This window comes from Salvia splendens, chromosome 2 (genome assembly GCF_004379255.2).
Source record: "Salvia splendens isolate huo1 chromosome 2, SspV2, whole genome shotgun sequence".
NCBI lineage: Eukaryota > Viridiplantae > Streptophyta > Magnoliopsida > Lamiales > Lamiaceae > Salvia > Salvia splendens.
This window is the reverse complement of record NC_056033.1, coordinates 31,925,970-31,938,842: the sequence shown is the minus strand read 5'-3', so window position 1 is coordinate 31,938,842 and position 12,873 is coordinate 31,925,970.

The following is a 12,873-nucleotide window of genomic DNA, read 5'->3' as shown; positions in this document are numbered from 1 at the left end:
AAGACGTATACACATTTTGTTTCAGGTTTTGGAGAATGAATTACAGTGTTAGAATATGTTCAAAATATTTTTAGAAAATCATCATAAATGTGCATAAGTATATTGCAGCATTTGCTTCAGCATCCGTACTTCCTTAGTGGCATCCACACTACTTGTGGGATCTCAAATTTTATGTTTTCTTCAATCATCATTCCCGGCTGGAAAATATTCCGCAACATTAGGAATATTGCTGGAAAGAGATCCAAAAACTTAAATAAAAATTAGGTTCAGCATTTACTTTTGAGGATAAAAATAGTACTAGTATACTAGTATTGGTTAATCTTGTGTTTATTTTGAAGTAGTGGAGTTCTGCAATAACTTAAGCTATGTTTACTTGATTTTTATCCCATTAAAAATGTGAGATTAGAGAAATCTCAACAATAAGCATAAATTTTCTTATCGAAAAGTAAAGCATGTTAAGTATACTAGTTATTGAAAAAACATAAGGCTCAGATTTAATTTGGGATGTGATATGAGATATTATAAGAATTTTGCATTGGGTTCAAACATGATTCCAAAGCTAATAGTAGTATCTTATACTAATATTCATTAGTTATGTTTTTAAAAGAACCTATCACTACCAATTGATCTCCCCATGTCACTATCAATTTTGGGATTAATAGCTACACTAGTAAAAAGTGCAAGCTATATTAGGAAAAATGTATATTAATTAAATCCTTATCTTAATTTATGAAGCAACGGTAATGTGAATGACTATTTGAAACGTTAAATATCTTTTATATATAGCTTGAAAGAGAACTGCCTACCATGATAAAAGAATCATAATTTATTTTTTTATTTGATAAGACACGAGAAATCTAGACTAAAAAATTAATTAGTTTCCAACCATATTTCAATTTGATATGCGGCGCGTGTGAATACTTCATATCCAAACATAGTTTCGTGATCACATTCAATTGGATGCAATTAATTTAATATTATTGCATGATTTATCGACGATGCCCAACCCTTTATATATATTTCCTGATTAAAACTCACATAAAATAGAAAGCATATAAGAGACGTAAGTATATAAATTGATAGCTAGATACGATATTACAGTTAACTAATGTTTGGATAGGTCGTTTTCAATATCGGTATTAATGCTTGACTAAAAGAAATCCATACTCATGGTTAAAACCAGACAATGTGATATACACGTGCGTGGTTCTGATTCTATTTAATTATTTATAATTATATTGAGATAATGTTTTTGATTTTAACATCCTCCGTGAGTCCGTGACAGAGACTATTGTTCTCTCATCGTTGTCCTTTTAATTTAACTTCATTAATGTTTTAAGCTTTAATCTCCAAATTCCAAAACATGTGTGTTCAATTCACCCAACTAACTAAAGATGGTTTTAATTTCAAATATTACTGGCAACATACAATAAAATAAACAATTCGATGAAAAGTAATTTAAAGAATTATTAGAAAAAAAAGTTGATAGTAGATGAATTGAAAGAAGAAGACAAAAATGTCAATTATGGAGGGGGTGGATAGTAAGCATGTGGTGGAGGATAAGCAAAAATCTAAAGATTCAATAATTTCTATCAAGATAGGTGTAAAGGGCAGAGGCAGGTGGTCTATCAAGATTATTGGTACGCACTTAAGTTTTTTAACCATCATTAACACCAAATTACAAACTAATCACCTTCATTATTTAATTGGTGTGGCCTAAACATTTATTTTCAGACGATTGTATTTAAATCTCGTAAACTACACATGATGTTGAATCAAAGATATCATACTGTATTTTATTATACTTGATAAACATAGATTTTGAGGGAATCGGTTTCATTATTGGTTGAAGAATTACAATGACACGCCTCATATAGGCTTCTATCCCTTACATATGGTAAGCTATTAAATTCTATACCTAATTCTATACAAGGTATGAACAAGATATCAATCACTAATTGATTTCCATTCTTAACTATGTAGGATCTTCTCTTGATTGCATAGGATCTTTCCTTCCAACACTCCCCCTCAAGTTAAGTGACGGGATCACCGATGCTTAACTTGTCCAATAAATACTCCATGAAATGATTGAGAGTTCACAGCCTTCGTCAAGATATCAGCCAGTTGATCTTCTGATCTGACGTATGGTAGCTCTACGATCTTTGCATCAATTGCGTCTTTTATAAAGTGTCTGTCCACTTCTACATGCTTGGTTCGATCATGTTGAACCGGATTTTCGGAGATACTAATAGCAGCCTTGTTATCACACAGTAATCGACATGGTTGGGTCGATTTGAGTTCCAACTCAGTCATGAGTCTCCTAAGCCATAGTACTTCGGTCAATCCACTCTTGATTCCTCGGAATTCTGCCTCCGCACTTGACAGAGCTACCACTTTTTGCTTCTTGCTTCTCCATGTCACAAGATTGCCTCCTACATAGGTAAAATACCCGGCTGTTGACTTTCGATCATTCGGGTTTCTTGCCCAGTTTGCATCTGTATATCCATGTATCTCTAAGTGGTTGTTCTTCTTGAATAATACTCCATGTCCTGGTGTGCCTTTCAAGTATCGTACTATTCTCAAAACAGCCTCCCAATGTTCTTCCTGAGGTGCATGCATGAACTGGCTTACCACTCCGACGGCATAGGCCAAATCCGGCCTTGTATGGGAGAGATAAATGAGCTTTCCTACTAGTCTTTGATATTTCCCTCGATCAGCCCGTTTAGCTCCTTCTTGGATCTGTAATCCATGATTCTGAACCATATGAGTGTCTGCTGGCTTACAGTCTATCATTCATGTTTCTGCAAGGATGTCGACCACATACTTTCTTTGATTAATGAAGATACCCTGTTTCGACCTTTTTACCTCGATGCCCAAGAAGTATTTCAAGGCACCAAGATCTTTCATCTCGAATTCTTTGAACAAATTCTTCTTCAGCTGATTTATCTCCTCTTCGTCATCCCCGGTGATAATCATGTCATGAACATAAATAATAAGACAAGTGATCTTACCATTTTTCTTCTTGAGGAACAGTGTGTGGTCCGAGTTGCTTTGTTGGTATTCTTATTTTTTCATTACTTCAGTAAACCTTCCAAACCAAGCTCTCGGAGATTGTTCAAACCATACAAGGTTTTCTTGAGTTTGCAAACATCCCCATTCAAAAATTCTCCTTTGAAGCTTGGAGGAGGTTCCATGTAGACTGGCTTGGTCAATTCGCCATGGAGAAAGGCATTCGTCACATCAAATTGGTGAATGGGCCAGTCTCTGTTGGCTGCAATTGAAAACAGTACCCTTACCGTGTTGATATTGGCTACTGGTGAGAATGTTTCAGCATAATCCACGCCGTAAGTTTGAGTGTACCCTTTTGCTACTACCCTTGCCTTATATCAATCAATAGACCCATCTGGTCTCCTTTTTGTGGTGAACACTCATCTACACCCCACAGTTGTTGCTCCTTTGGGTAGTTTGCTAACTTCCCAAGTTTTATTCTTCAGTAGTGCATCCATCTTTACAAGCATTGCATCTCTCTAATATTTCTTCTGCCAAGCTTCCTCTGCTGTAAAAGGGATTTCCTCCTCTTCATAGAGGGCAGCCTCTAAGGCTCTTGCCATCTTGGTTAGGTTTGCCTGTGGTAAGTTTGCAACGGCATCTTGACTCCGTCTTCCTATCTTCTCTGGGGAGTATCTTTTTGGTGGAATTCCCCGAGTGCTTCGGGGCAGGGGCGGAGCCACATGGTCTCCATGTGGGGCATTTGCCCCATCTCAAACTTTTACATGTACTATATTTTTTTTGATAAATTTGTAACTTTATTCATATTTCTTTATAAATGCCCCTCTTAATAACTCTAATTTTTCTCATGTACTATAATTTTGCCCCTTCTAAAGATATTTCCTGGCTCCGCCCCTGCTTCGGGGGGAAGTATGTACCTCCCAGTACTCTCATCTAGAGCAGTCTCTGTATCAATTTGGTTAGGAAGTGAAGCTTCTTGAGGAGAATCAGAGGTTACCTCGGATACCGATTGAGGAGGATCATAGGGTGGTGGCTGAGAGGACTCTGTGGCGGAGACATGCTCAGTGGCCGTGCTAACCTTTTCTGTTGAGTCCTCGTTGGAGAGGTTTGACCGAGGCACAAACCAACTTAGGTAGTCAAAAGTATTTTCTGACTCACTCTCCCCCTGACTACTAAAGTTGGTGTGGTAAAAGAATTCGGTTTCCAAAAAATTACAGTTCATTGTGGTTACAACTTTTCGTGTGCTTGGATCATAGCACCTATACCCTTGTTGATTAATCCCATAACCCACAAAGGCGCATTTGGTGGCACAAGGTGATAATTTGGTTCTCTCGTGTTTTGGGATATGGACATACACTGTACATCCAAAGACTCTAGGCTGAAGGTTCAGATGTTTGGGAATCTTGGTGAGTTTGGTCAAGGTATCAAGGGGTGTCTTTTTGTTCAGAATTTTGGTGGGAAGCCGATTTATAAGAAAGATCGAGGTGGCAACTGCTTCTGGCCAAAAGGATTTTGGGACTTTGGACTCAATCATCAAGGCCTGGGTGATTTCAAGGATGATTCAGTTTTTTCTCTCGTCTACCCCATTCTACTCAGGTGTATAGGGGCAAGAGGTTTGGTGGATGAGGCTTTTTTTCGGTAAAGAAATCAGCCATTTTTTGGTTAACAAATTCTCTCCCATTGTCGGATCGAAGAGTTTTTATGGTGGTTTGGAATTGGGTTTGAACAAGTTTAAAGAAAAGAATGAATTTGTCTAGCACCTCGGATTTGTGTTTTAAAAAATATATCAATGTCATTCTAGTGCAATCGTCTATAAATATGACAAAGTATCTAAAACCATTCTCCCCAACAACGGGTGCAGGACCCCAAACATCAGCATGCACAAGGGAAAAAATGGAATTCATACGAGTGTTTGTAGGTTTAAATGATTGTCTGTAGCTCTTGGCCAAAACACAAGTCTCACAAATAAAATCTTTTGGAATAGAAAGCTTAGGAAAAAGTAAACTAAAATAACCAGGAGATGGGTGTCCCAGTCGTTGGTGCCAGAGCCAAATCTCCCTTTTCGTGGACTCGTGAGCCAGCATCACACTTCCTTGTTGAGCTATCTCATCCACATAGTAGAGTCCTTGGCTCTCAGTGCCACGCCCAGGTATCCTCCTCGTCCGAATATCCTGCAAGATACAAAAGTCGGGATGCATCAGCAATGTACAGTTTAATTCCTTCGTCACATGACTTATAGACATCAATCTCAGGGACAAGGTAGGAACATAAAGGCAATTTGAAAGTCTCAATGTCGGGGATATTTCAATAGTACCCGCCCCGGCTACAGTGACTAATTCCCCACTAGCAGTCTGTATATATGTCTTAGTAATATTACTAAAACTAATAAAATCATCCTTATTTGAGGTCATGGTATCGGTGGCCCCACAATAAAAAATCCATCCTTTTTTCTCCCCCTCAATTTCATGTTTCACAATATATGCAGCGGAAATTTGGTTTAAGGGCTCAAACTGATTTTTAAGGTAAATAGGGCAGATTTCGATATTTTCAGAGATATCAGGGGTCTTTTCACAATATTCCATAAGTTTGGGGCCATCATATAAATCATCATAAGTGGGGGGGGTTGCAAATCTTGGGGTCGTTTGTATAATTTTCTGAAACATGGGGTTTATTTTGTAATGAACGGTTTAAACTAGGGTTAGGGTTGTGAATCCCCAATCCTTTACCTCCATTCGACGCGCCGCCGATCCAGTTCTTCCTTTCGGTGAAATTGCCGGCTCCGACGACGCCTCCGCCTCCGCCGGAGGCTTCTTGTCCCCCTTCCTTCTGCTTCCCTCGTCCGTTCGGTACCTCCCATTTCTCGAGATTTAGCTTTCCCGTCTCATTCGTGACGGTCAGGCCGACTGCCATCTTAGCCCTTGCCATTGTCTGCCTCTCCTCCCACTAATCGGGGTATCCCACCAGTTGGAAGCATGTCTCCCGCGTGTGCTTCTGCATTCCGCAATGAGAGCACCACAACTTTGACTTATCCGCCGGTTTGCTTCCCGGGCGGTGTGCGGTGGCTGTCGGTCGTGGGTTTCCGCTCCGATCGGGTTGTTTCTGCCCCTGTGCTGCGAGGCCGTGGCCGATTCCTCCAAATGTGGGATCGGTTCCGGTTCCTCCGTGGTTGTTTTCGGCGGTGTTGTTGAGGGAGCTTGGTGGTCCGAGCTTCCGCCGGGCCGCCTCCTTCTTTACCCAGATGCACGCGGTTTCTATTGGGGGTGTTGTCACCTCTTTGAGGATGTCACGACGAACCCCTTCATATTATTCGTTCAGTCCGGTGAGGAAACGTAGCACTCGTTTGGTGTTTGAGTATGCCCGGAATTGGCTTACCCCTTCGTCGCAACAGTCAATTGGTTGTTTTTGGCACCGATCGATATTGATCCACATCCCATGGATCTTCCGGTAATACGTCTCCTGGTTCATATCTCCTTGTTTAATCGTGTTTGCCTTGTCCTCCAGGTCGTACACGAGGTAGAGATCCGCCTCACTCTCATAAGTGACGGCAAGACTCTCCCAGAGTGCTTGGGCCGTTTGGTGATGAGCAAAATCTGCAATGATGTTGGTTTCGATGTTGTCCACGATCCCGGAGAATACGATGAGATCGGTCTCCTCCCAATCTCCGTACTCCTTGTTGTCTGGCGTTGGTGGGGTTGGCTTTCCAGTTATGTGGGAGTAGCCTCCCCTACTCCCGATTGCGATTTTCATTAGACGCGACCACAATGGGTAATTTCCTCCGTTGAGTTTGAATGCAACAGTTACATTCTTGCTTGCTCGTATCTTACTGCTTGATGATTCTATGGTTGGTTTTTCGTCGGCCATTTTTGGATTGATTGGAATTTGGTTTTCTCACTTGTTTCTTGCTTTTTGGTCGGGATTGGTATTGGTGATGATGAAATTTTTCTCAGCCCTAGTTCATAACCTGCTCTGAAGCCATGATAAACATAGGTTTTGAAGGAATCAGTTTCATTATTGGTTAAAGAATTACAATGATCTACACGCCTCGTATAGGCCACACTATCCCTCACATATGGTAAGCTATTAAATTCTATACCTAATTCTATACAAGGTATATGATTTCCATTCTTGATTGTGTAGGTTCTTTTCTCTTGATTTCATAGGATCTTTCGTCCCCCAACGATACTAACTCATAATTACTCTATTATGACTCGTAAAATGGGGAGAAAAAATAAACAAAAAACTCAAGTTGAGAAAAGAGGTGCATCTGATTTTCTATGACATTTCATTTTCTTGTACTCTTGTTTGTGCTAAAGCATGCCTATTTAAATGTGCTTAGGTTGAGTAACAAATATACAATTATCTAATTGCCATTTCACAAATTAAATAACATGGTCTATATCCAGCAATTATACGAGCATCACATCGACGTCTTCTCTTTTCTTTTTTCAAATAATATTTCCTAATTATTGGGCTAGTATACCTAACAAGGGCCAAAAGATTGTGGAAAAAGCTCACTAATTCCTGATTAATTGATTGAATAATAGTAGTATCATGTTACGAAGAGAATGGAATATGTAGAATACTAGGAAGGCCTATTTTAAAGTGATAAAAAGAAGACTTCAAATTTAAGTTGAAAATATCACGCTTGAGATTTTACAGAAACACTTTCTTTTTTCCTTTTTCAGATTTTTTGTAGTATTTTAACTGAATATTTATGTGACAAAAGGAAAAATACGGCTAAATTAAGGTCCACTTGTGGTTGTGAAGTTTCCCGTACATAATTAGATCCGAAATATTGGGTGACTAGGAAAACATATAAGTTAATTCACTCATAATTAAAATGTTTCTTAAACTAATAAGAGGAGTATTCTGAATGTCTGAATCATATGTTAAGATCTGAACTATCAAATGATTAGTCAGATTTAGTGTCTGCTAGTAAAATTTTATTAATGAAAAATAGTTAAAAGCAAAAAAAATTGTTAAGCATATCACATTAGAAACGGTGACAATACAAATAGCAGCAAAATATTGTAAAATTTAATATTTCTTTGATTGAAATGTTGGGTCCATTTACTATATATTGTAAAAGTGAAATAGTGCATTTATTGACGGACGGACAAAAAAAGGAAAAACGAAACATTTAATGACAGACAAGGGAAGTACATATCATAATTCGTATCATTTCAAATTATACTATTTTTATGTGATGAAAGGTGTAATATTAAGTGGTCATTTTGATTGAACCTCTCTTCCAACTTCCCGCCAAGAAAATCTTTTCGATTGAAATTCCCCTATTAGCTGTATTCTCACCAGCATTTAAAATATTCCCCCACCATCATAGTCCCATTATTACGAATTATGATGATTAGAAATGTGATTACATATAGTAATCAACCTAAGCATCTTTTAGTATATGCATTTTCCAAAAGCTAGACCCATACAAGGAGAGAAAAATTCTCTGAAATTTAAAGAATACATACAAAGAAAATTCATTATAGTTGTGAGCATAAACCTCAATAAAGACTTCAAACATCAATAAAATTATTTAGAAAGTAATTCGTCGTTACAGACTAAGTTAGTCGGTTAAAATTAAATGGCATCTCACGTTCTCACTTATGCATGTAACTGGTCAACTAAATTTCGACTACTATACAATTAAGTGTGTGAATTGTTTACCTAGGCTCTGACAAGAGGAAGACAAATTATCTTATGGAATTAGTGGGAATTAGAATAAAAAGAAATAAAGTGGATATTAAAGAATTTGATACGATAGATTCTAGGATCGCTAGTGGGATACCTGTTGGATGGAAAGAATCAGAAAAAGTAGGCTGAAAAAATGGATATTTAATCTTGAGATTCCTTAACGGGAGCAAATCTGCAATTAATGAAACAAGCCCCATTAAATAATTAAGATATTTTATATTGTTCCATAGCAAATAGTATACTTTTTTATTAAGTGCTCACATATTATGAAAATTTGCAATTTGCAACCTTACTAAAGTACTAATTGTTGATTTTGAGATACAAACTTGTCGGGCAAAAATTACACGGAAAAAAATAAGGAGGAAATTACACCGAAACAACTGAAAAATTACACGAAAAAACTTGTGGAAAACGGTAAGCCGAGTCGAGTAGTCCTCTTTCCGCAAGACGAGATACGCCCCGATAGTGCTCTCGGTTTGACGTGTCGTCCCCAAAGATAAAACGGCTTCGTCTCTGAAGTAGCAGCACCGCTAGCAGCAGAGCTCCGGCGAACGGGAGTAAGGCGAGGGCAGAGCTTCGACGGGAAGATTATGCAGAGAGGGAGAGAGCGTGTAAGCAAGAATGCTTGAGTTTGTTGGGTGTAGAATGCAATGGATGCATGTCTATTTATTGGCCAAGTCCACCCGCAGGGGTTATTGGAGTCAACAGACATAATGTCTGTCATCAAGGCCATTGACCGTAACCGCCGGGGATTACTGACTAGTGCACTAGCCGTTGGGAGCTGAAGAGACACGATGCATCTGGACACACTACACGACGGGATACACCATGGACCGTCGGGGTCCATCGGGGACCTTTTGTCTCCCGTTATACGTCGGGGTCCAGCGGGGATAGCGTGGAGTTTGAGGTGGTCTAAAAAGAATAAGCGGGGCTTGAACCACGCTCAACGACCAGCTCCAAAGACCACCCACAGATCAAGATCTGAGATCCAAGGCACACGGGCACGGTGCGCGGCTCAAGGCTCGCGAGTGGACGGCGGCGCGCACGTGTGTGCCCGTGTGGGCTCTGTCACCCGTCTTATTCCACGATAATTATTACACATAATAATTCATCTTATTAAATACTTCATCAAAAAAGTTTATCATCCCCGATGTGGGATAATTAACACTCAGTTAATTAATCCCTTAGTTTTTCTCATAGCTCATTTCTAGCTTTATCGTGACCAACTTTAATATATTATTTCTCACTCACCGGGAATCGGATTTGAGAAAATGAATATACTACGGTCATCTACTCGGAACGTAGATCGACGCTATTGCATTTAATTTCACAAAATTAAATGTCTTGTCATATTTATTATTAGTCAAAGTCATTTGACTAGACACGATTCCAATACTAATCATCATAACATGTAGATGCAGATAAATGATAAGAATATTATAATTATACTTGCACATTCCAACTAGTGGATGTAGCATTTTAGATTAATTAATGAAAAAACCGCATCAATGAATTAAATAGACATGAATCGAATTTTGACAGCGAATGAACGGTATGTGATAGAAAATAAATTGAATATTCATGGTTAATTAGCACTTACCTACTCTTGAGGGAATCACTTACTAATAAAGTTTTAATAAGAAAAAAGGAGACAGACATAATCAGTAATACAAAAACAGAAGCAATGTGATACAAGCCCCACTGAATCAGCCGCGAACACTGCAGGCAACGAGGAGATTGACAGCTGTTTGGAAGAGATACCAGATACGAGCGAGGCAGTGGAAGAACCTGAGACGAGCACCGCAACTGCTGCGCGAACATTAAGGCCAAGGGATAGTTTGAAGCCGCCAAACAAATACAAGAACTGATGGCGCAAGAGCTGATCCTTTAGTTGTTTCTTTTTTTTGTTTAATTATTTATAATATTTTGTTTTGAGACGTTATTTTATTTTTGTTGTGTCGGGCTAAAACTATAAGCTCTGTTCGGGTTTTTTTTGTGGTTCTTTCCCGAATGACTAGATTAAGTCGAACCACCTAGGGTCTTTAATCATATAAATAGGGTATTTCATTGACCATAATTTTTTAATGAAATATTTTCCCTAAAATTATCTTGCAAATCACGCAACAAAATTGCTTGCTGCCGACGGAACCCTAGATCCGCGCAAGCTTCCGTTCGTTAATCCGCCAAGCCGCACGGCTGCCGGATTCTTCTGTTCATCTTCCACGAGGTGATTGTTAACTGGGTCCGTTACGGAGTACGTCCGTAGCATCTGGTGATTTCATCCCGTACTCATGACAACAACCACAAACAACAATGTCGAACCTTCGTCATGGGGCCCGACTGGGGCTAATGCTACATCGCTGGGTCCGATAGGGACATCACGCAACACCGGTAAGGCGAGTGCAGACCGCTCGCCTAGGGTTTTGTGAAAATAATGGTGCTTTTCGATCAATTGGAATCGAGAATGGGTAGGTCGGATCGGCGCGTGGATAAACTGGAGTCACCGGAGAGTCACGATGCAGAACTACCGTTTAACGAAGTAGAGGAGGCCGAACTGGAGTTTGAAAATCATAGGGATCAGTTCTGGTTGGATACTGACATAGGCGATAAGAACCCCACCACAGGCCTGCGGAACCGCTGGGGTCAGGGTCGAGGTCGTCGTGGCAACCTCTATGGAGCTGGGGGTTATCGGGGACGAGGGGGTAGAACCCAACCATCCAGGGGCGGCGCAGATTTCTGGCGGGGCAGGCATCATTGCAACTGGAATAGTTGGGATCCTCCACCTTATAGGCACGACAATTGGTATTAAGAGGACTGGGTCGGTAATCGTAATCCGACGTGTTGGGACCCTCCTCAACATCGGAACGGGTATAATCAACAGACTTACGACCATCCGCGTGGGGTGAAGATGAAGGCACCTCATTTTAGCGGCTCAGATGCGGCTAATTGGATTTCGCGGGTCCAATATTACACTATCATATTATGATTGCGGAGGAGGATCGTCTACACTATGTTGTGATGTTGTTTGATCCTCCAGCATCCGAATGGATATTTAATTATAAGGCGAATAATGAATTTGTGACTTGGCCAGAATCCCTGGAGGATGTTCGTCATCGGTTTGACCCACAGAGCTTTAGAAATTACACGGGTCTCATTGCAAAGTTGATGCAGACGGGATCGGTGGTGGACTACCATGCTACTTTCGAAAGGTACCTGAATCGTGTAGAGGATTTAGCTGAGTCTTCCTTGATTCCGATTTTCGTACAAGGGCTGAAACAACCAATCCAAGAGAAAGGTAGAGCTGCAACAACCTACCTCCCTTGATACAGCGATGGCTTTGGCGCTGCGGCTAGCAGCGAGTCACGAAGAACAACAGTTGCAGTCTTCCTCGTTCTCTCGTCGCCAATGGTCATCGCGCGACCAGCGGTCTAGCCCCGTAGTCTTGCAGGGCGGGCACGGCCACGGTCCTAGGGGTTAGCTCCACAACCCAAACAGCTGCTGCAGCGGGCAGAGACTCGGGCATTGCACGGATTCAGCCAATTCGGGTGTCTAATGCAGAGAAGTCCCAGAGGTCTCGACGTGGCTTATGTTGGCACTTTTCGGAAAAGTGGGCACATGGCCAGTTTGCAAAGTGAAGCTGATGTATTACATGGATGAGGAGTTGGTTACGTTACAGGATGAGCCACTGAACGACGGTGATCCGGTGGGTGAACTGATTACTGCCGATCTCTCACACTTGCACGCGTTGGACGGCAGAGGCTGCTCGAAGCCGTTTATTGTGAGGGGGGCGATTGGTGAGGCCGTGGTGCGTGTGCTCATCGATACTGGTGCCACATTGGATTTCCTGCATCCAAGAATAGCGGAGCAATTGCATCTGGAGCTCACTCCCATCCGACCATTTCGTGTTTTAGTGTCAACGGTGTGTCTTTGTCGTGCACCCATATATCCCGTCAAACGAAACTAACCATGTAGGGCTCACTATTTTTTGTGGATTTACACATCCTCGCTCATCATGGTCCGGATGTGATCTTGGGTATGAAATGGCTGGAATCGTTGGGTAAGGTATCTGTGAATTTTGTGGAGAAGACTTTGGAGTTCAATAGAGAGGGAAAGACAGTTTTCTTGAGAGGGGTCCAGCCATCCCCCACACAGATTTCTCTC